Source organism: Orbicella faveolata, unplaced genomic scaffold, assembly GCF_042242905.1.
Source record: "Orbicella faveolata isolate gen_17 unplaced genomic scaffold, um_ofav_v1 contig_4, whole genome shotgun sequence".
Taxonomy (NCBI): Eukaryota; Metazoa; Cnidaria; class Anthozoa; order Scleractinia; family Merulinidae; genus Orbicella; species Orbicella faveolata.
The window spans coordinates 10,632,871-10,653,018 of NW_028301569.1; positions in this window are offsets into that span (position 1 = coordinate 10,632,871).

Sequence of the window (20,148 nt, forward strand, 5' to 3'; positions counted from 1 at the left end):
TTTTGACCAAGTTTGGGTCGATTTCCAGGAACTTGGGGGATATTTTCCAGTCCCGGGGACTCTAAAGTAACTCGTGATAGCCTTGGTTTTCAGTGAAATGGAACGAGGAAAGATAATTAAACGCTCGGTTTTGAGCTTCTAGGCCGAAATATAGCCCCACTTCATTTGACAATAAAAAAGTAGCCCAGACCGCGTTACGCGCAGCATGATTTTGACCAACTTTGGGTCGATTTCGGAGAACTTGGGGGATATTTTCCAGTCTCGGGGACTCTAAACTAATTCGTGATAGCCTTGGTTTTCGGTGAAATGAACAGAGGAAAAATAATTGAACGATCGCTTTCGAGCTTTTAGGGCGAAATATAGCCGCATTTGATTTAAGACTGAAAAAGTAGCCCAGACCGCCTTACGCGCAGTGTGATTTTGACCAAGTTTGGGTCGATTTCCAGGAACTTCGGGGATATTTTCCAGTCCCGGGGACTCTAAACTAACTCGTGATAGCCTTGGTTTTCGGTGGAATGGACAGAGGAAAAATAATTAAAAGCTCAGTTTCGAGCTTCTAGGCCGAAAAATAGCCCCACTTCGTTTAAGTCTGGAAAAGTAGCCTAGACCGCCTTACGCGACGCGTGATTTTGGCCAACCTTGGGTCGATTTCCAGGAACATAGGGGATATATTCCAGTCTCGAAGGCTCTAAAATAACTCGTGATGGCCTTGGTTTTCGGTGAAATTGACATAGGATAATTAATGGAACGCTCGCTTTTGAGCTTCCAGGCCGAAATATAGCCCCACTTCATTTGACAATGAAAAAGTAGCCTAGACCGGCTTACGGCCAGCATGATTTTTAGCAACTTTGGGTCGATTTCCATGAACTTGGGGGATATTTTCCAGTCCCGGGGACTCTAAAATAACTCGTAATAGCCTTGGTTTTCGGTGAAATTGACCGAGGAAAAATAATTGAACGCTCTCTTTCCAGCTTCTAGGCCGAAATATAGCCCCACTTCCTTTGAGACTAAAGAAGTAGCCCAGACCGCCTTACGCGCAGCGTGTGTTTGACCAACTTTGGGTCGATTTGCAGAACCTTGGGGGATATTTTCCAGTCCGGGGGACTCTAAACTAACTCGTGATAGCCTTGGTTTTCGGTAAAATGGACAGAGGAAAAATAATTGAAAGCTCGGTTTGGAGGTTCTAGGCCGAAATATAGCCCCACTTCATTTAAGTCTGAAAAAGTAGCCTAGACCGCCTTACGCGACGTGTGATTTTGACAAACTTTGGGTCGATTTCCGAGAACTTGAGGGATATTTTCCAGTCCCCGGTACTCTAAACTAATTCGTGATGGCCTTGGTTTTTAGTGAAATGGACCGAGGAAAAATAATTGAACGCTCGCTTTTGAGCTTCTAGGCCGAAATATAGCCCCACTTCATTGGACAATGAAAAAGTAGCCCAGACCGCCTTACGCGCAGCATGATTTTGACCAACTTTGGGTCGATTTCCAGCAACTTGGGGGATATTTTCCAGTCCCGGGGACTCTAAAATAACTCGTGATAGCGTTGGGTTTCTTTAAGACTGAAGAAGTAGCCCAGACCGCCTTACGCGCAGCGTGATTTTGACCAAATTCTAGGTCGATTTTCAGCAAGTTGGGGGATAATTTCCAATCCCGTGGACTCTAAACTAACTCGTGATTGCCTTGGTTTACGGTGAAATAAACAAAGGAAAAATAATTGAATGGTCGGCTTCGAGCTTGTAGGCCGAAATATAGCCCCACTTCATTTAAGACTGAAAAAGTAGCCCAGACCGCCCTACGCGCAGCGTGATTTTGACCAACTTTGGGTCGATTTCCAGGAACTTGGGGATATTTTCCAGTCCCGGGGACTCTAAAGTAACTCGTGATAGCCTTGGTCTTCGGTGAAATGGACCGAGGAAAAGTAATTGAAAGCTGGGTTTGGAGCTTCTAGGCCGAAATATAGGCCCACTTTAGTTAAGACTGAAAAAGTAGCCCAGACAGCCTTACGCGCAGCGTGATTTTGACCAACTTTGGGTCGATTTCCAGCAACTTGGGGGATATTTTCCAGTCCGGGGGTCTCTAAACTAACTCGTTTTAGCCTTGGTTTTCGGTAAAATGGACAGAGGAAAAATAATTGAACGCTCGCTTTTGAGCTTCTAGGCCGAAATATAGCCCCATTTCCTTTAAGACTGAAGAAGTAGCCCAGACAGCCTTACGCGCAGCGTGAGTTTGACCAAGTTTGGGTCGATTTCCAGCAACTTGGGGGATATTTTCCAGTTCGGGGCACTCTAAACTAAATCGTGATAGCCTTGGTTTTCGGTAAAATTGAGAGAGGAAAAATAATTGAACGCTCGGTTTCGAGGTTCTAGACCGAAATATAGCCCTAATTCATTTAAGTCTAAAAAAGTAGCTTAGACCGCCTTACGGGACGCGTGATTTTGACCAACTTTGGGTCGATTTCCAGGAACATGGGGGATATTTTCCAGTCCCGAAGACTCTAAACTAACTCGTGATAGGCTCGGTTTTCGGTGAAATGGACCGAGGAAAAATAATTGAACGCTCGGTTTGGAGCTGCTAGACCGAAATATAGTCCCACTTTAGTTAAGACTGAAAAAGTAGGCCAGACCGCCTTACGCGCAGCGCAATTTTGACCAACTTTGGGTCGATTTTCAGGAAGTTGGGGGATATTTTCCAGTCCCGGGGAGTCGAAAGTAACTCGTGATAGCCTTGGTTTTCGGCCAAATGGACGGAGGAAAAATAATTGAACGCTCGGTTTGGAGGTTCTAGGCCGAAATATAGCCCCACTTCATTTAAGTCTGGAAATGTAGCCTAGACCGCCTTACACGCAGCCTGATTTTGACCAACTTTGGATCGATTTCCAGGAACATGGGGGATATTTTCCAGTCCCGGGAACACTAAACTAACTCGTGATAGCCTTCGTTTTCGGTGAAATGAACAGAGGAAAAATAATTGAACGATCGCTTTCGAGCTTTTAGGCCGAAATATAGCCGCATTTGATTTAAGACTGAAAAAGTAACCCAGACCGCCTTACGCGCAGGGTGATTTTAACCAACTTTGAGTCGATTTCCGAGAATTTGCGGGATATTTTCCAGTCCTGGGGACTCTAAACTAACTCGTGATAGCCTTGGGTTTCAGTGAAATGGACCGAGGAAAGAGAATTAAACGCTCGGTTTTGAGCTTCTAGGCCGAAATATAGTGCCACTTTATTTAACAATGAAAAAGTAGCCCAGACCGCCTTACGCGCAGCGTGATTTTGACCAACTTTGGGTCGATTTCCAGAACCTTGGGGGATATTTTCCAGTCCGGGGGACTCTAAAGTAACTCGTGCTAGCCTTGGTTTTCGGTGAAATGGACAGAGGAAAATAATTGAACGCTCGGTTTCAAGCTTCTTGGCCGAAATTTAGCCCCACTTCATTTAAGACTAAAATAGTATTGCAGACCGGCTTACGCGCAGCGTGATTTTGACCAACTTTGGGTTGATTTTCAGGAAGTTGGGGGATATTTTCCAGTCCCGGGGACTCTAAAGTAACTCGTGATGGCCTTGGTTTTTGGTGAAATGGACAGAGGAGAAATAATTAAACGCTTGGATTTCAGCTTCTAGGCCAAAACATAGCCCCACTTCATTTGAGACCGCCTTATGTGCAGCGTCATTTTGACCAAGTTTGGGTCGATTTCCAAACACTTGGGGGATATTTTCCAGTCCCGGGGACTCTAAACTAACTCGTGATAACCTTGCTTTTCGGTGAAATGAACAGAGGAAAAATAATTGAACGATCGCTTTCGAGCTTCTAGGACGAAATATAACCCCACTTGATTTAAGACTGAAAAAGTAGCCCAGAGCGCCTTACGCGCAGCATGATTTTCACCAACTTTGGGTCGATTTCCAGTAACTTGGGGGATATTTCCCAGTCCCGGGAACACTAAACTAACTCGGGATGGCCTTGGTTTTTGGTAAAATGGACCGAGGAAAAATAATTGAACGTTCTCTTTCGAGCTTCTTGGCCCCAAAATAACCCCATTTCATTTAAGACTGAAAAAGTAGCCCAGACCGCCTTACGCGCAGCGTGATTTTGACAAACTTTGGGTCGATTTCCGAGAACTTGTGGGACATTTTCCAGTCCCGGGGACTCTAAACTAACTCGTGATAGCCCTGGTTTTCAGTGAAATGGACCGAGGAAAAATAATTGAACGCTCACTGTTTTGCTTCTAGGCCGAAATATAGCCCCACTTCATTTAAGACTTAAAAAGTAGCCCAGACCGCCTTACGCGCAGCGTGATATTAACCAAGTTTGAGTCGATTTTCGGGAACTTGGGGGATATTTTCCAGTCCCGGGGACTCTAAACTAACTCGAGATAGCCTTGGTTTTCGGTGAAATAGACAGAGGAAAAATAATTGAACGCTCGGTTTCGAGCTTCTAGGCCGAGATATAGGCCAACGTCATTTAAGACTGAAAAAGCAGGCGAGACCGCCTTACGCGCAGCGTGATTTTGACCAACTTTGGATCGATTTCCAGCAACTTGGGGGATATTTTCCAGTCCCGGGGACTTTCAACTAACTCGTGATCGCCTTGGTTTTCAGTGAAATGGACCGAGGAAAAATAATTGAACGCTCGCTGTTTTGCTTCTAGGCCGCAATATAGCCCCACTTCATTTGACAATGAAAAAGTAGCCCAGACCGCCCTACGCGCAGCGTGATTTTGACAACCTTTGGGTCCATTTCCGAGATCTTGTGGGACATTTTCCAGTCCCGGGGACTCTAAACTAACTCGTGATGGCTTTGGTTTTTAGTGAAATGGACCGAAGAAAAATAATTGAACGCTCGCTTTTGAGCTTCTAGACCGAAATATAGCGCCATTTCCTTTAAGACTGAAGAAGTAGCCCAGACCGCCTTACGCGACACGTTATTTTGACCAACTTTGGGTCGATTTCCTGCAACTTGGGGAATATTTTCCAGTCCGGGGGACTCTAAACTAACTCGTGATAACCTTGGTTTTCGGTAAAATGCCCAGAGGAAAAATAATTGAACGCTCGGTTTGGAGGTTCTAGGCCGAAATATAGCCCCACTTCATTGAAGTCTGAAAATGTAGCCTAGACCGCCTTACGCGATGCGTGATTTTGACCAACTTTGGGTCGATTTCCAGGAACATGGGGGATATTTTCCAGTCCCGAAGAGTCTAAACTAACTCGTGATAGCCTTGGTTTTCGTTAAAATGGACAGAGGAAAAATAATTGAACGCTCGGTTTGGAGCTGCTAGACCGAAATATAGTCCAATTCTAGTTAAGACTGAAAAGGTATACCAGACCGCCTTACACCCAGCGTGATTTTGACAACCTTTGGGTCGACTTGCAGCAACTTGGCGGATATTTTCCAGTCCCGGGGAGTCTAAAGTAACTCGTGATAGCCTTGGTTTTCGGCCAAATGGACAGAGGAAAAATAATTGAACGCTCGGCTTCGAGCTTCTAGGCCGAAATATAACCCCATTTCATTTAAGACTTAAAAAGTAGCCCAGACCGCCTTACGCGCAGCGTGATATTAACCAAGTTTGAGTCGATTTCCGGGAACTTGGGGGATATTTTCCAGGTTCGGGGACTCTGAAGTAACTCATGATGGCCTTGGTTTTCGGTAAAATGGACAGAGGAAAAATAATTGAACGCTCGGTTTGGAGCTGCTAGACCGAAATATAGTCCAATTCTAGTTAAGACTGAAAAAGTAGCCCAGACCGCCTTACACCCAGCGTGATTTTGACAACCTTTGGGTCGACTTGCAGCAACTTGGCGGATATTTTCCAGTCCCGGGGAGTCTAAAGTAACTCGTGATAGCCTTGGTTTTCGGCCAAATGGACAGAGGAAAAATAATTGAACGCTCGGCTTCGAGCTTCTATGCCGAAATATAGCCCCACTTCATTTAAGTCTGGAAATGTAGACTAGACCGCCTTACGCGCAGCCTGATTTTGACCAACTTTGGGTCGATTTCCAGGAACATGGGGGATATTTTCCAGTCCCGAAGACTCTAAACTAACTCGGGATGGCCTTGGTTTTGGGTGAAATGGACAGAGGAAAAATAATTGAACGCTCGCTTTCGAGCTTCTAGGCCCCAAAATAACCCCATTTCATTTAAGACTGAAAAAGTAGCCCCGACCGCCTTACGCGAAGCGTGATTTTGACCAACTTTGGGTCGATTTCCGGGAACTTGGGGGATATTTTAAAGTCCCGGGGACTCTAAACTAACTCCTGATGGCCTTGGTTTTCAGTGAAATGGACCGAGGAGAACTAATTGAACGCTCGCTTTTGACCTTCTAGGCCAAAATATAGCCCCACTTCATTTGACAATAAAAAAGTAGCCCAGACCGCCTTACGCGCAGCGTGATTTTGACCAACCTTGGGTCGATTTCCAGGAACATGGGGGATATTTTCCAGTCCCGAAGACTCTAAACTAACTCCTGATAACCTTGGTTTTGGGTGAAATGGACAGAGGAAAAATAATTGAACGCTCGCTTTCGAGCTTCTAGGCCCCAAAATAACCCCACTTCATTTAAGACTGAAAAAGTAGCCCCGACCGCCTTACGCGAAGCGTGATTTTGACCAACTTTGGGTCGATTTCCGGGAACTTGGGGGATATTTTAAAGTCCCGGGGACTCTAAACTAACTCCTGATGGCCTTGGTTTTCAGTGAAATGGACCGAGGAGAACTAATTGAACGCTCGCTTTTGACCTTCTAGGCCGAAATATAGCCCCACTTCATTTGACAATAAAAAAGTAGCCCAGACCGCCTTACGCGCAGCGTGATTTTGACGAACTTTGGGTCGATTTCCAGCAACTTGGGGGATATTTTCCAGTCCCGGGGACTCTAAAGTAACTCGTGATAGCCTTGGTTTTGGGTGAAATGGACCGAGGAAAAATACTTGAACGCTCTGTTTGGAGCTTCTAGGCCGAGATATAGCCCAACGTCATTTAAGACTGAAAAAGTAGGCGAGACCGCCTTACGCGCAGTGTGAATTTCACCAACTTTGGATCGATTTCCAGGAACTTGGGGGATATTTTCCAGTTCCGGGAACACTAAACTAAATCGTGATGGCCTTGGTTTTGGGTAAAATGGACCGATGAAAAATAATTAAACGCTCTCTTTCGAGCTTCTTGGACCCAAAATAACCCCATTTCAGTTAAGACTGAAAAAGTAGCCCAGACCGCCTTACGCGCAGCGTGATTTTGACCAACTTTGGGTCGATTTCCGAGAACTTGGGGGATATTTTGCAGTCCCGGGGACTCTAAACTAACTCGTGATAGCCTTGGTTCTCAGTAAAATGGACCGAGGAAAAATAATTGAACGCTCTGTTTTGAGGTTCTGGGCCGAAATATAGCCCCACATCATTTGACGATGAAAAAGTAGGCCAGACCGCCTTACGCGCAGCGTGATTTTGACAAACTTTGGGTCGATTTCCGAGAACTTGGGGGGACATTTTCGAGTCCCGGTGACTATAAACTAACTGTTGATGGCCTTGGTTTTTAGTGAAATTGACCGAGGAAAAATAATTGAACGCTCGTTTTTGAGCTTCTAGGCCGAAATATAGCCCCACTTCCTTTAAGACTGAAGAAAGAGCCGAGACCGCCTTACGCGCAGCGTGATTTTGACAAACTTTGGGTCGATTTCCAGCAACTTGGGGGATATTTCCCAGTCCGGGGGATTCTGAACTAACTGGTGATGGCCTTGGTTTTCGGTAAAATTGACAGAGCAAAAATAATTGAACGGTCGGTTTTGAGGTTCTAGGCCGAAATATAGCCCCACTTCATTTGACAATGAAAAAGTAGCCTACACCGCCTTACGCGACACGTGATTTTGACCAACTTTGGGTCGATTTCCAGGAACATGGCGGATATTTTCCAGTCCCGAAGACTCTAAACTAACTCGTGATTGCCTTGGTTTTCGGTAAAATGGAAAGAGGAAAAATAATTGAACGCTCTCTTTTCATCTTCTAAGCCGAAATATAGCCCCACTTGCTTAAAGACTGAAGAAGTAGCCCAGACCGCCTTACCCGCAGCGTAATTTTCACCAACTTTGGGTCGATTTCCAGCAACTTGGGGGATATTTTCCAGTCCGGGGGACTCTAAACTAACTTGTGATAGCCTTGGTTTTCGGTAAAATGGAAGAAGGAAAAATAATTTAACGCTCGGTTTAGAGCTTCTAGGCAGAAATATAGCCCCACTTCATTTAAGTCTGAAAAAGCAGCCTAGACCGCCTTACGCGACGCGTGATTTTGACCAACTTTGGATCGATTGCCAGGAACATGGGGGATATTTTCCAGTCCCGAAGACTCTAAAGTAACTCGTGATAGCCTTGGTTTTCGGTGAAATGGAAAGAGGAAAAATAATTGAACGCTTGGTTTCGACCTTTTTGGCCAAAATATAGCCCCACTTCATTTAGGACTGAAAAAGTAGCCGAGACCGCCTTACGCGCAGTGTGATTTTGACCAACTTTAATTCGATTTCCGCGAACTTGGGGGATATTTTCCAGTCCCGGGGACTCTAAAGTAACTCGTGATGGCCATGGTTTTTAGTGAAATGGACCGAGGATAATTAATTGAACGATCGCTTTCGAGCTTCTAGGGCGAAATATAGCCCCACTTGATTTAAGACTGAAAAAGTAGCCTAGACCGCCTTACGCGCAGCGTGATGTTGACAAACTTTGGGTCGATTTCCGAGAACTTGGGGCATATTTTCCAGTCCCGGGGACTCTAAAGTAACTCGTGATAGCCTTGGTTTTCGGTGAAATGGACAGAGGAGAAGTTATTGAACGCTTGGTTTCCAGCTTCTAGGCTGAAATATAGCCCCACTTTATTTACGACTGAAAAAGTAGCCCAGACCTGCTTACGCGCAGCGTGATTTTGACCAACTTTAGATCGATTTCCAGGAACTTGGGGGATATTTTGCAGTCCGGGAGATCCTAAAGTAACTCGTGATGGATTTGGTTTTCGGTGAAATGAACAGAGGAAAAATAATTGAACGCTCGGTTTCGAGCTTCTAGGGCGAAATATAGCCGCACTTCCCTTAAGACTGAAGAAGTAGCCCAGACGTGCTTCCGGGCAGCGTGATTTTGACCAACTTCGGGGTGATTTTCAGGAAGTTGGGGGATATTTTCCAATGCCGGGTACTCCAAACTAACTCGTGATTGCCTTGGTTTTCGGTGAAATGCACAAAGGAAAAATAATTGAACGCTCGGCTTCGAGCTTCTAGGCCGAAATATAGCCCCACTTCATTTAAGACTGAAAAAGTAGCCCAGACCGCCTTACGCGCAGCGTGATTTTGACCAACTTTGGGTTGATTTCCAGGAACTTGGGGATATTTTCCAGTCCCGGGGACTCTAAAGTAGCTCGTAAAAGCCTTGGTCTTCGGTGAAATGGACAGAGGAAAAGTAATTGAAAGCTCGGTTTCGAGCTTCTAGGCCGTAATATAGCCCGACTTAGCTTTATTTAAGACTGAAAAGGTAACCCAGACCGCCTTACGCGCAGCGTGATTTTGACCAACCTTAAGTCGATTTCCGAGAACTCGGGGGATATTTTCCAGTCCCGGGGACTCTAAACTAACTCGTGATAGCTTGGTTTTCAGTGAAATGGACCGAGGAAAACTAATTGAACGCTCGCTTTTGAGCTTCTAGGCCGAAATATAGCCCCACTTTATTTGACAATAAAAAAGTAGCCCAGACCGCCTTACGCGCAGCGAGATTTTGACAACCTTTGGGTCGGTTTCCAGAAACTTGGGGGATATTTTCCCGTCCCGGGGACTCTAAACTAACTCGTGATAGCCTTGGTTTTCGGTGAAATAGACAGAGGAAAAATAATTGAACGCTCTCTTTCGAGCTTCTAGGCCAAAATATAACCCCACCTCATTTAAGTTTGAAAAAGTAGGCTAGACCGCCTTAGGCGACGCGTGATTTTGACCAACTTTGGGTCGATTTTCAGGAAGTTCGGGGATATTTTCCAGTCCCGGGGACTCTAAGCTAACTCGTGATAGCCTTGGTTTTCGGCCAAATGGACAGAGGAAAAATAATTGAACGCTCGGCTTCGAGCTTCTAGGCCGAAATATAACCCCATTTCAGTTAAGACTTAAAAAGTAGCCCAGACCGCCTTACGCGCAGCGTGATATTAACCAAGTTTGAGTCGATTTCCGGGAACTTGGGGGATATTTTCCAGGTTCGGGGACTCTGAAGTAACTCATGATGGCCTTGGGTTTCGGTAAAATGGACAGAGGAAAAATAATTGAACGCTCGGTTTCGAGCTTCTAGGCCGAGATAGAGCCCAACGTCATTTAAGACTGAAAAAGTACGCAAGACTGCCTTACGCGCAGCGTGATTTTGACCAACTTTGGGTCGATTTCCAGGAACATGGGGGATATTTTCCAGTCCGGGAGACTCTAAACTAACTCGTGATAGCCTTGGTTTTCGGTAAAATGGACAGAGGAAAAATAATTGAACGCTCTCTTTCGAACTTCTAGGCCGAAATATAGCCCCACTTCATTTGACAATAAAAAAGTAGCCTAGCCCGCCTTACGCGATGTGTGATTTTGACCAGCTTTGGGTCGATTTCCAGGAACATGGCGGATATATTCCAGTCCCGAAGACTCTAAACTAACTGGTGACTGCCTTGGTTTTCGGTAAAATGGAAAGAGGAAGAATAATGGAACGCTCGCTTTTGAGCTTCTAGGCCGAAATATAGCCCCATTTGATTTAAGACTGAAAAAATAGCCGAGACCGCCTTACGGGCAGCGTGATTTTGATTAACTTTGGGTCGATTTCCGAGAACTTGGGGGATATTTTGCAGTCCCGGGGACTCTGAAGTAACTCGTGATTGCCTTGGTTTTCGGTGAAATTGACAGAGGAAAAATAATTGAACGCTCGGCTTCGAGCTTCTTGGCCGAAATTTAGCCCCACTTCATTTAAGACTAAAAAAGTAGTCCAGACCGCCTTACGCGCAGCGTTATTTTGACAAACTTTGGGTCGATTTCCAGCAACTTCGGGGATATTTTCCAGTCCCGGGGACTCTAAACTAACTCGTGATAGCCTTGGTTTTCGGTGAAATGAACAGAGGAAAAATAATTGAACGATCGCTCTCGAGCTTTTAGGCCGAAATATAGCCGCATTTGATTTAAGACTGAAAAAGAAGCCCAGACCGCCTTACGCGCAGCGTGATTTTGACCAACCTTGGGTCGATTTCCGAGAACTTGGGGGATATTTTCCAGTCCCGGGGACTCTAAACTAACTCGTGATAGCCTTGGTTTTCGGCCAAATGGATAGAGGAAAAATACTTGAACGCTCGGTTTCGAGCTTCTAGGCCAAAATATAGCCCCACTTCATTTAAGACTTAAAAAGTTGCCCAGACCGCCTTACGCGCAGCGTGATATTAACCAACTTTGAGTCGATTTCGGAGAATTTGGGAAAGTTTTCCAGTCCTGGGGACTCTAAACTAACTCGTGATAGCCTTGGGTTTCAGTGAAATTGACCGAGGAAAGAGAATTAAACGCTCGGTTTTGAGCTTCTAGGCCGAAATATAGTGCCACTTTATTTAACAATGAAAAAGTAGCCCAGACCGCCTTACGCGCAGCGTGATTTTGACCAACTTTGGGTCGATTTCCAGAACCTTGGGGGATATTTTCCAGTCCGGGGGACTCTAAAGTAACTCGTGATAGCCTGGGTTTCGGTGAAACTCACAGACGAAAATAATTGAACGCTCGGTTTCAAGCTTCTTGGCCGAAATTTAGCCCCACTTCATTTAAGACTAAAAAAGTATTGCAGACCGGCTTACGCGCAGCGTGATTTTGACCAAGTTTGGGTCGATTTCGAGCAACTTCGGGGATATTTTCCAGTCCCGGGGACTCTAAAATAACTCGTGATAGCCTTGGTTTTCGGTGAAATGAACAGAAGAAAAATAATTGAACGATCGCTTTCGAGCTTCTAGAACGAAATATAACCCCATTTGATTTAAGACTGAAAAAGTAGCCCAGACCGCCTTACGCGCAGCGTGATTTTGACCAACTTTGCATCGATTTCCGAGAACTTGGGGGATATTTTCCAGTCCCGGGGACTCTAAACTAACTCGTGATAGCCTTGGTTTTCGGTGAAATGAACAGAGGAAAAATAATTGAACGATCGCTTTCGAGCTTCTAGGCCGAAATATAACCCCATTTGATTTAAGACTGAAAAAGTAGCCCAGACCGCCTTACCCGCAGCGTGATTTTGACCAACTTTGGATCGATTTCCGAGAACTTGGGGGATATTTTGCAGTCCCGGGGACTCTGAAGTAACTCATGATTGCCTTGGTTTTTGGTGAAATGGACAGAGGAAAATAATCGAACGCTCGGTTTCGAGCTTCTTGGCCGAAATATACCCCCACTTCATTTAAGACTAAAAAAGTAGCCCAGACCGCCTTACGCGCAGCGTGATGTTGACAAACTTTGGGTCGATTTCCGAGAACTTGGGGAATATTTTCCAGTCCCGGGGACTCTAAAGTAACTCATGATAGCCTTGGTCTTCCGTGAAATGGACGGAAGAGAAGTTATAGAACGCTTGGTCTCGAGCTTCTAGGCTGAAATATAGCCCCACTTTATTTACGAGTGAAAAAGTAGCCCAGACCTGCTTACGCGCAGCGTGATTTTGACCAACTTTGCATCGATTTCCGAGAACTTGGGGGATATTTTCCAGTCCCGGGGACTCTAAACTAACTCGTGATAGCCTTGGTTTTCGGTGAAATGAACAGAGGAAAAATAATTGAACGATCGCTTTCGAGCTTCTAGGCCGAAATATAACCCCATTTAATTTAAGACTGAAAAAGTAGCCCAGACCGCCTTACCCGCAGCGTGATTTTGACCAACTTTGGATCGATTTCCGAGAACTTGGGGGATATTTTGCAGTCCCGGGGACTCTGAAGTAACTCATGATTGCCTTGGTTTTTGGTGAAATGGATAGAGGAAAATAATCGAACGCTCGGTTTCGAGCTTCTTGGCCGAAATATACCCCCACTTCATTTAAGACTAAAAAAGTAGCCCAGACCGCCTTACGCGCAGCGTGATGTTGACAAACTTTGGGTCGATTTCCGAGAACTTGGGGAATATTTTCCAGTCCCGGGGACTCTAAAGTAACTCATGATAGCCTTGGTCTTCCGTGAAATGGACGGAAGAGAAGTTATAGAACGCTTGGTCTCGAGCTTCTAGGCTGAAATATAGCCCCACTTTATTTACGAGTGAAAAAGTAGCCCAGACCTGCTTACGCGCAGCGTGATTTTGACCAACTTTGCATCGATTTCCGAGAACTTGGGGGATATTTTCCAGTCCCGGGGACTCTAAACTAACTCGTGATAGCCTTGGTTTTCGGTGAAATGAACAGAGGAAAAATAATTGAACGATCGCTTTCGAGCTTCTAGGCCGAAATATAACTCCATTTAATTTAAGACTGAAAAAGTAGCCCAGACCGCCTTACCCGCAGCGTGATTTTGACCAACTTTGGATCGATTTCCGAGAACTTGGGGGATATTTTGCAGTCCCGGGGACTCTGAAGTAACTCATGATTGCCTTGGTTTTTGGTGAAATGGACAGAGGAAAATAATCGAACGCTCGGTTTCGAGCTTCTTGGCCGAAATATAGCCCCATTTGATTTAAGACTGAAAAAGTAGCCCAGACCGCCTTACGTGCAGCGTGATTTTCACCAACTTTGGATCGATTTCCAGGAACTTGGGGGATATTTTCCAGTCCCGGGAACTCTAAACTAACTCGTGATAGCGTTGGTTTTCGGTGAAATGGACAGAGGAAAAATAATTAAACGCTCGGTTTGGAGCTGGTAGGCCGAAATATAGCCCCACTTTATTTAAGTCTGAAAAAGTAGCCTAGACCGCCTTACGCGACGCGTGATTTTGACCAACTTTGGGTCGATTTCCAGGAACATGGGGGATATTTTCAGGTCTCGAAGACTCTAAAATAACTCGCAATGCCCTTGGTTTTCGGTGAAATTCAACCAGGATAATTAATGGAACGCTGGCTTTTGAGCTTCCACGCCGAAATATAGCCCCACTTCATTTGACAATGAAAAAGTAGCCCAGACCGGGTTACGCGCAGCATGATTTTGACAAACTTTGGGTCGATTTCCGGGAACTTGGGGGATATTTTCCAGTCCCGGGGACTCTAAAATAACTCGTAATAGCCTTGGTTTTCGGCAAAATGGACCGAAGAAAAATAATTGAACGCTGTTTTTCCAGCTTCTAGGCCGAAATATAGCCCCACTTCCTTTGAGACTGAAGAACTAGCCCAGACCGCCTTACGCGCAGCGTGATTTTGACCAACTTTGGGTCGATTTCCGAGAACTTGGGGGATATTTTCCAGTCCCGGGGACTCTAAAATAACTCGTAATAGCCTTGGTTTTCGGCAAAATGGACCGAAGAAAAATAATTGAACGCTGTTTTTCCAGCTTCTAGGCCGAAATATAGCCCCACTTCCTTTGAGACTGAAGAACTAGCCCAGACCGCCTTACGCGCAGCGTGATTTTGACCAACTTTGGGTCGATTTCCGAGAACTTGGGGGATATTTTCCAGTCCCGGGGACTCTAAACTAACTCGTGAGGGCCTTTGTTTTTAGGAAAATGGACCGAGGAAAAATAATTGAACGCTCGCTTTTGAGCTTCCAGGCCGAAATATAGCCCCACTTCATTTGACAATGAAAAAGTAGCCCAGACCGGCTTACGCGCAGCATGATTTTTACCAGCTTTGGGTCGATTTCCAGCAACTTAGGGGATATTTTCCAGTTCCGGGGACTCTAAAATAACTCGGAATAGCCTTCGTTTTCGGTGAAATGGACCGACGAAAAATAATTGAACGCTCTCTTTCCAGCTTCTAGGCCGAAATATAGCCCCACTCCGTTTAAGACTAAAGAGGTAGCCGAAACCGCGTTCCGCGCAGCGTAATTTTGACCAACTTTGGGTCGATTTCTGAGAACTTGGAGGATATTTTCCAGTCCCGGGGACTCTAAAGTAACTCGGGATGGCCTTGGTTTTTACTAAAATGGAGCGAGGAAAAATAACTTAACGCTCGCTTTTGACCTTCCAGGCCGAAATATAGCCCCACTTCATTTGACAATGAAAACGTAGCCCAGACCGCCTTACGCGCAGCATGATTTTGACCAACTTTGGGTCGATTTCCAGCAACTTGGGGGATATTTTCCAGTCCCGGTGACTCTAAAATAACTCGTGATGGCCTTGGGTTTCGGTGAAAGGGACCGAGGAAAGATAATTGAACGCTCTGTTTCGAGCTTCTAGGCCGAAATATAGCCCCACTTCATTTAAGACTTAAAAAGTAGCCCAGACCGCCTTACGCGCAGCGTGATATTAACCAACTTTGAGTCGATTTCCGGGAACTTGGGGGATATTTTCCAGTTCCGGGGACTCTAAAGTAACTGGTGATAGCCTTGGTTTTCGGTGAAATGGACCGAGGAAAAATAATTGAACGCTCGGTTTCGAGCTTCTAGGCCGAGATATAGCCCAACGTCATTTAAGACTGAAAAAGTAGGCGAGACCGCCTTACGCGCAGCGTGATTTTGACCAACTTTGGGTCGATTTCCAGGAACTTGGGGGATATTTCCCAGTCCTGGGAACACTAAACTAACTCGTGATGGCCTTGGTTTTTTGCAAAATGGACCGAGGAAAAATAATTGAACGCTCTCTTTCGAGCTTCTGGTTCCCAAAATAACCCCATTCCATTTAAGACTGAAAAAGTAGCCCAGACCGCCTTACGCGCAGCGTTGTTTTCACCAACTTTGGGTCGATTTCCGAGAACTTGGGGGATATTTTTCACTCCCGGGGACTCTAAACTAACTCGTGATAGTCTTGGTTTTCAGGGAAATGGACCGAGGAACGATAATTAAACATTCGGTTTGGAGGTTCTAGGCCGAAATATAGCCCCACTTTATTTGACAATGAAAAAGTAGCCCAGACCGCCTTACGCGCAGTGTGATTTTGACCTACTTTGGGTCGATTTCCGGGAACTTGGGGGATATTTTCCAGTCCCGGGGACTCTAAACTAACTCGAGATAGCCTTGGTTTTCGGTGAAATAGAGAGAGGAAAATTAATTGAACGCTCGCTTTGGAGCTTCTAGGCCGAAATATAGGCCCACTTCCTTTACTTTAAGACTGAAAAAGTAGCTTAGACCGCGTTACCCGCAGCGTGATTTTGACCAACTTTGGGTCGATTTCCAGCAACTTGGAGGATATTTTCCAGTCCCGGGGACTCTAAACTAACTGGTGATAGCCTTGGTTTTCGGTAAAAGGGAGAGAGGAAAAATAATTGAACGATCGCTTTCGAGCTTCTAAACCGAAATATAGCCCCATTTAATTTAAGACTGAAAAAGTAGCCCAGACCGCCTTCCGCGCAGCGTGATTTTGACCAACTTTGGATCGATTTCCGAGAACTTGAGGGATAATTTGCAGTCCCGGGGACTCTGAAGTAACTCGCGATAGCCTTGGTTTTCGGTGAAATGGACAGAGGAAAAATAATTGAACGTTCCCTTTCGAGCTTCTAGGTCGAAATATAGCCCCATTTCATTTAAGACTGAAAACGTAGCCCAGACGGGCTTACGCGCAGCGTTATTTTGACCAACTGTGGATCGATTTTCAGGAAGTTGGGGGATATTTTCAAGTCCAGGGGACTCTAAAGTAACTCGTGATTGCCTCGGTTTTTGGTGAAATGGACAGAGGAGAAATAATTGAACGCTTGGTTTCCAGCTTCTAGGCCAAAATATAGCCCCACTTCATTTCAGACTGAAAACGTAGGCCAGACCGCGTTACGCGCAGCGTGATTTTGACCAAGTTTGGGTCGATTTCCAAACACTTGGGGGATATTTTCCAGTCCCGGGGACTCTAAACTAACTCGTGATGGCCTTGGTTTTTAGTGAAATGGACCGAGGAAAAATAATTGAACGATCGCTTTCGAGCTTCTAGGCCGAAATATAACCCCATTTGATTTAAGACTGAAAAAGTAGCCCAGACCGCCTTCCGCGCAGCGTGATTTTGACCAACTTTGGATCGATTTCCGAGAACACTGGGGATATTTTGCAGTCCCGGGGACTCTGAAGTAACTCATGATTGCCTTGGTTTTTGGTGAAATGGACAGAGGAAAAATAATTGAACGCTCGGTTTCGAGCTTCTTGGGGGAAATTTAGCCCCACTTCATTTAAGACTAAAACAGTAGTCCAGACCGCCTTACGCAGAGCGTGATGTTGACTAACTTTGGGTCGATTTCCAGCAACTTGGGGGATATTTTCCAGTCCCGGGGACTCTAAAGTAACTCGTGATAGCCTTGGTTTTCGGTGAAATGGACAGAGGAGAAGTTATTGAACGCTTGGTTTCGAACTTCTAGGCTGAAATATAGCACCACTTTATTTACGACTGAAAAAGTAGCCCAGACCGCCTTACGCGCAGCGTGATTTTGACCAACTTTGGATCGATTTCCAAGAACTTGGGGCATATTTTGCAGTCCGGGAGACTCTAAAGTAATTCGTGATGGATTTGGTTTTTGGTGAAATGGACAGAGGAAAAATAATTGAACGCTCGGTTTCGAGCTTCTAGGCCGAAATATAGCCCTACTTCCTTTAAGACTGAAGAAGTAGCCCAGACGTGCTTACGGGCAGCGTGATTTTGACCAACTTCGGGTCTATTTTCAGGAAGTTGGGGGATATTTTCCAATCCCAGGTACTCTAAACTAACTCGTGATTGCCTTGGTTTTCGGTGAAATGCACAAAGGAAAAATAATTGAACGCTCGGCTTCGAGCTTCTAGGCCGAAATATAGCCCCACTTCATTTAAGACTGAAAAAGTAGCCCAGAGCGCCTTACGCGCAGCATGATTTTGACCAACTTTGGGTCGATTTCCAGCAACTTGGGGGATATTTTCCAGTCCCGGGGTCTCTAAACTAACTCGTGATTGCCTTGGTTTTCGGTGAAATGGACAGAGGAGAAATAATTGAACGCTTGGTTTCGAGCTTGTAAGCTGAAAGATAGCCCCACTTTATTTACGACTGAAAAAGGAGCCCAGACCTCCCTACGCGCAGCGTGATTTTGACCAACTTTGAATCGATTTCCAGGAACTTGGGGGATATTTTGCAGTCCGTGGGACTCTAAAGTAACTCGTGATGGATTTGGTTTTCGGTCAAATGGACAGCGGAAAAATAATTGAACGCTCGGTTTGGAGCTTCTAGGCCGAAATATAGCCCCACTTTCGTTAAGACTGAAGAAGTAGCCCAGACCGCCTTACGCGCAGCGTGATTTTGACAAACTTTGGGTCGATTTCCAGAAACTTGGGGATATTTTCCAGTCCCGGGGACTCTAAAGTAACTCGTGATAGCCTTGGTCGTCGGTGAAATGGACAGAGGAAAAGTAATTGAAAGCTCGGTTTCGAGCTTCTAGGCCGAAATATAGCCCTACTTAGCTTTATTTAAGACTGAAAAGGTAACCCAGACCGCCTTACGCGCACCGTGATTTTGACCAACTTTGGGTCGATTTCCAGGAACTCGGGAGATATTTTCCAGTTCCGGGGACTCTAAACTAATTCGTGGTGGCCTTGGTTTTCAGTGAAATGGACCGAGGAAAACTAATTGAACGCTCACTTTTGAGCTTCTAGGCCGAAATATAGCCCCAGTTCATTTGACAATAAAAAAGTAGCCCAGAGCGCCTTACGCGCAGCGTGATTTTGACTAACTTTGGGTCGATTTCCGAGAACTTGGGGGATATTTTCCAGTCCCAGGGACTCTAAACTAACTGATGAGAGCCTCGGTTTTTAGTAAAATGGACCGAGGAAAAATAATTGAACGCTCGCTTTTGAGCTTCCATGCCGACAACTTTGGGTCGATTTCCAGGAACTTGGGGGATATTTTCCAGTCCTGGGGACTCTAAACTAACTCGTGATAGCCTTGGTTTTCGGTGAAATGGACTGAGGAAAATAATTGAACGCTCTCTTTCGAGCTTCTAGGCCGAAATATAGCCCCACTTCCTTTAAGACTGAAGAAGTAGCCCAGACCGCCGTACGCGCAGCGTGATTTTGACCAACTTTGGGTCGATTTCCAAGACCTTGGGGGATATTTTGTAGTCCGGGAGACTCTAAACTAACTGGTGATATCCTTGGTTTTCGGTAAAATGGACAGAGGAAAAATAATTGAACCCTCGGTTTGGAGGTTCTAGGCCGAAATATAGACCCACTTCATTTAAGTCTGAAAATGTAGCCTAGACCGCCTTACGCGACGCGTGATTTTGACCAACTTTGGGTCGATTTCCAGCAACTTGGGGGATATTTTCCAGTCCCGGGGACTCTAAACTAACTCGTGATAGCGTTGGTTTTCGGTGAAATGGACAGAGGAAAAATAATTAAACGCTCGGTTTGGAGCTGGTAGGCCGAAATATAGCCCCACTTTATTTAAGTCTGAAAAAGTAGCCTAGACCGCCTTACGCGACGCGTGATTTTGACCAACTTTGGGTCGATTTCCAGGAACATGGGGGATATTTTCAGGTCTCGAAGACTCTAAAATAACTCGCAATGCCCTTGGTTTTCGGTGAAATTCAACCAGGATAATTAATGGAACGCTGGCTTTTGAGCTTCCACGCCGAAATATAGCCCCACTTCATTTGACAATGAAAAAGTAGCCCAGACCGGGTTACGCGCAGCATGATTTTGACAAACTTTGGGTCGATTTCCGGGAACTTGGGGGATATTTTCCAGTCCCGGGGACTCTAAAATAACTCGTAATAGCCTTGGTTTTCGGCAAAATGGACCGAAGAAAAATAATTGAACGCTGTTTTTCCAGCTTCTAGGCCGAAATATAGCCCCACTTCCTTTGAGACTGAAGAACTAGCCCAGACCGCCTTACGCGCAGCGTGATTTTGACCAACTTTGGGTCGATTTCCGAGAACTTGGGGGATATTTTCCAGTCCCGGGGACTCTAAAATAACTCGTAATAGCCTTGGTTTTCGGCAAAATGGACCGAAGAAAAATAATTGAACGCTGTTTTTCCAGCTTCTAGGCCGAAATATAGCCCCACTTCCTTTGAGACTGAAGAACTAGCCCAGACCGCCTTACGCGCAGCGTGATTTTGACCAACTTTGGGTCGATTTCCGAGA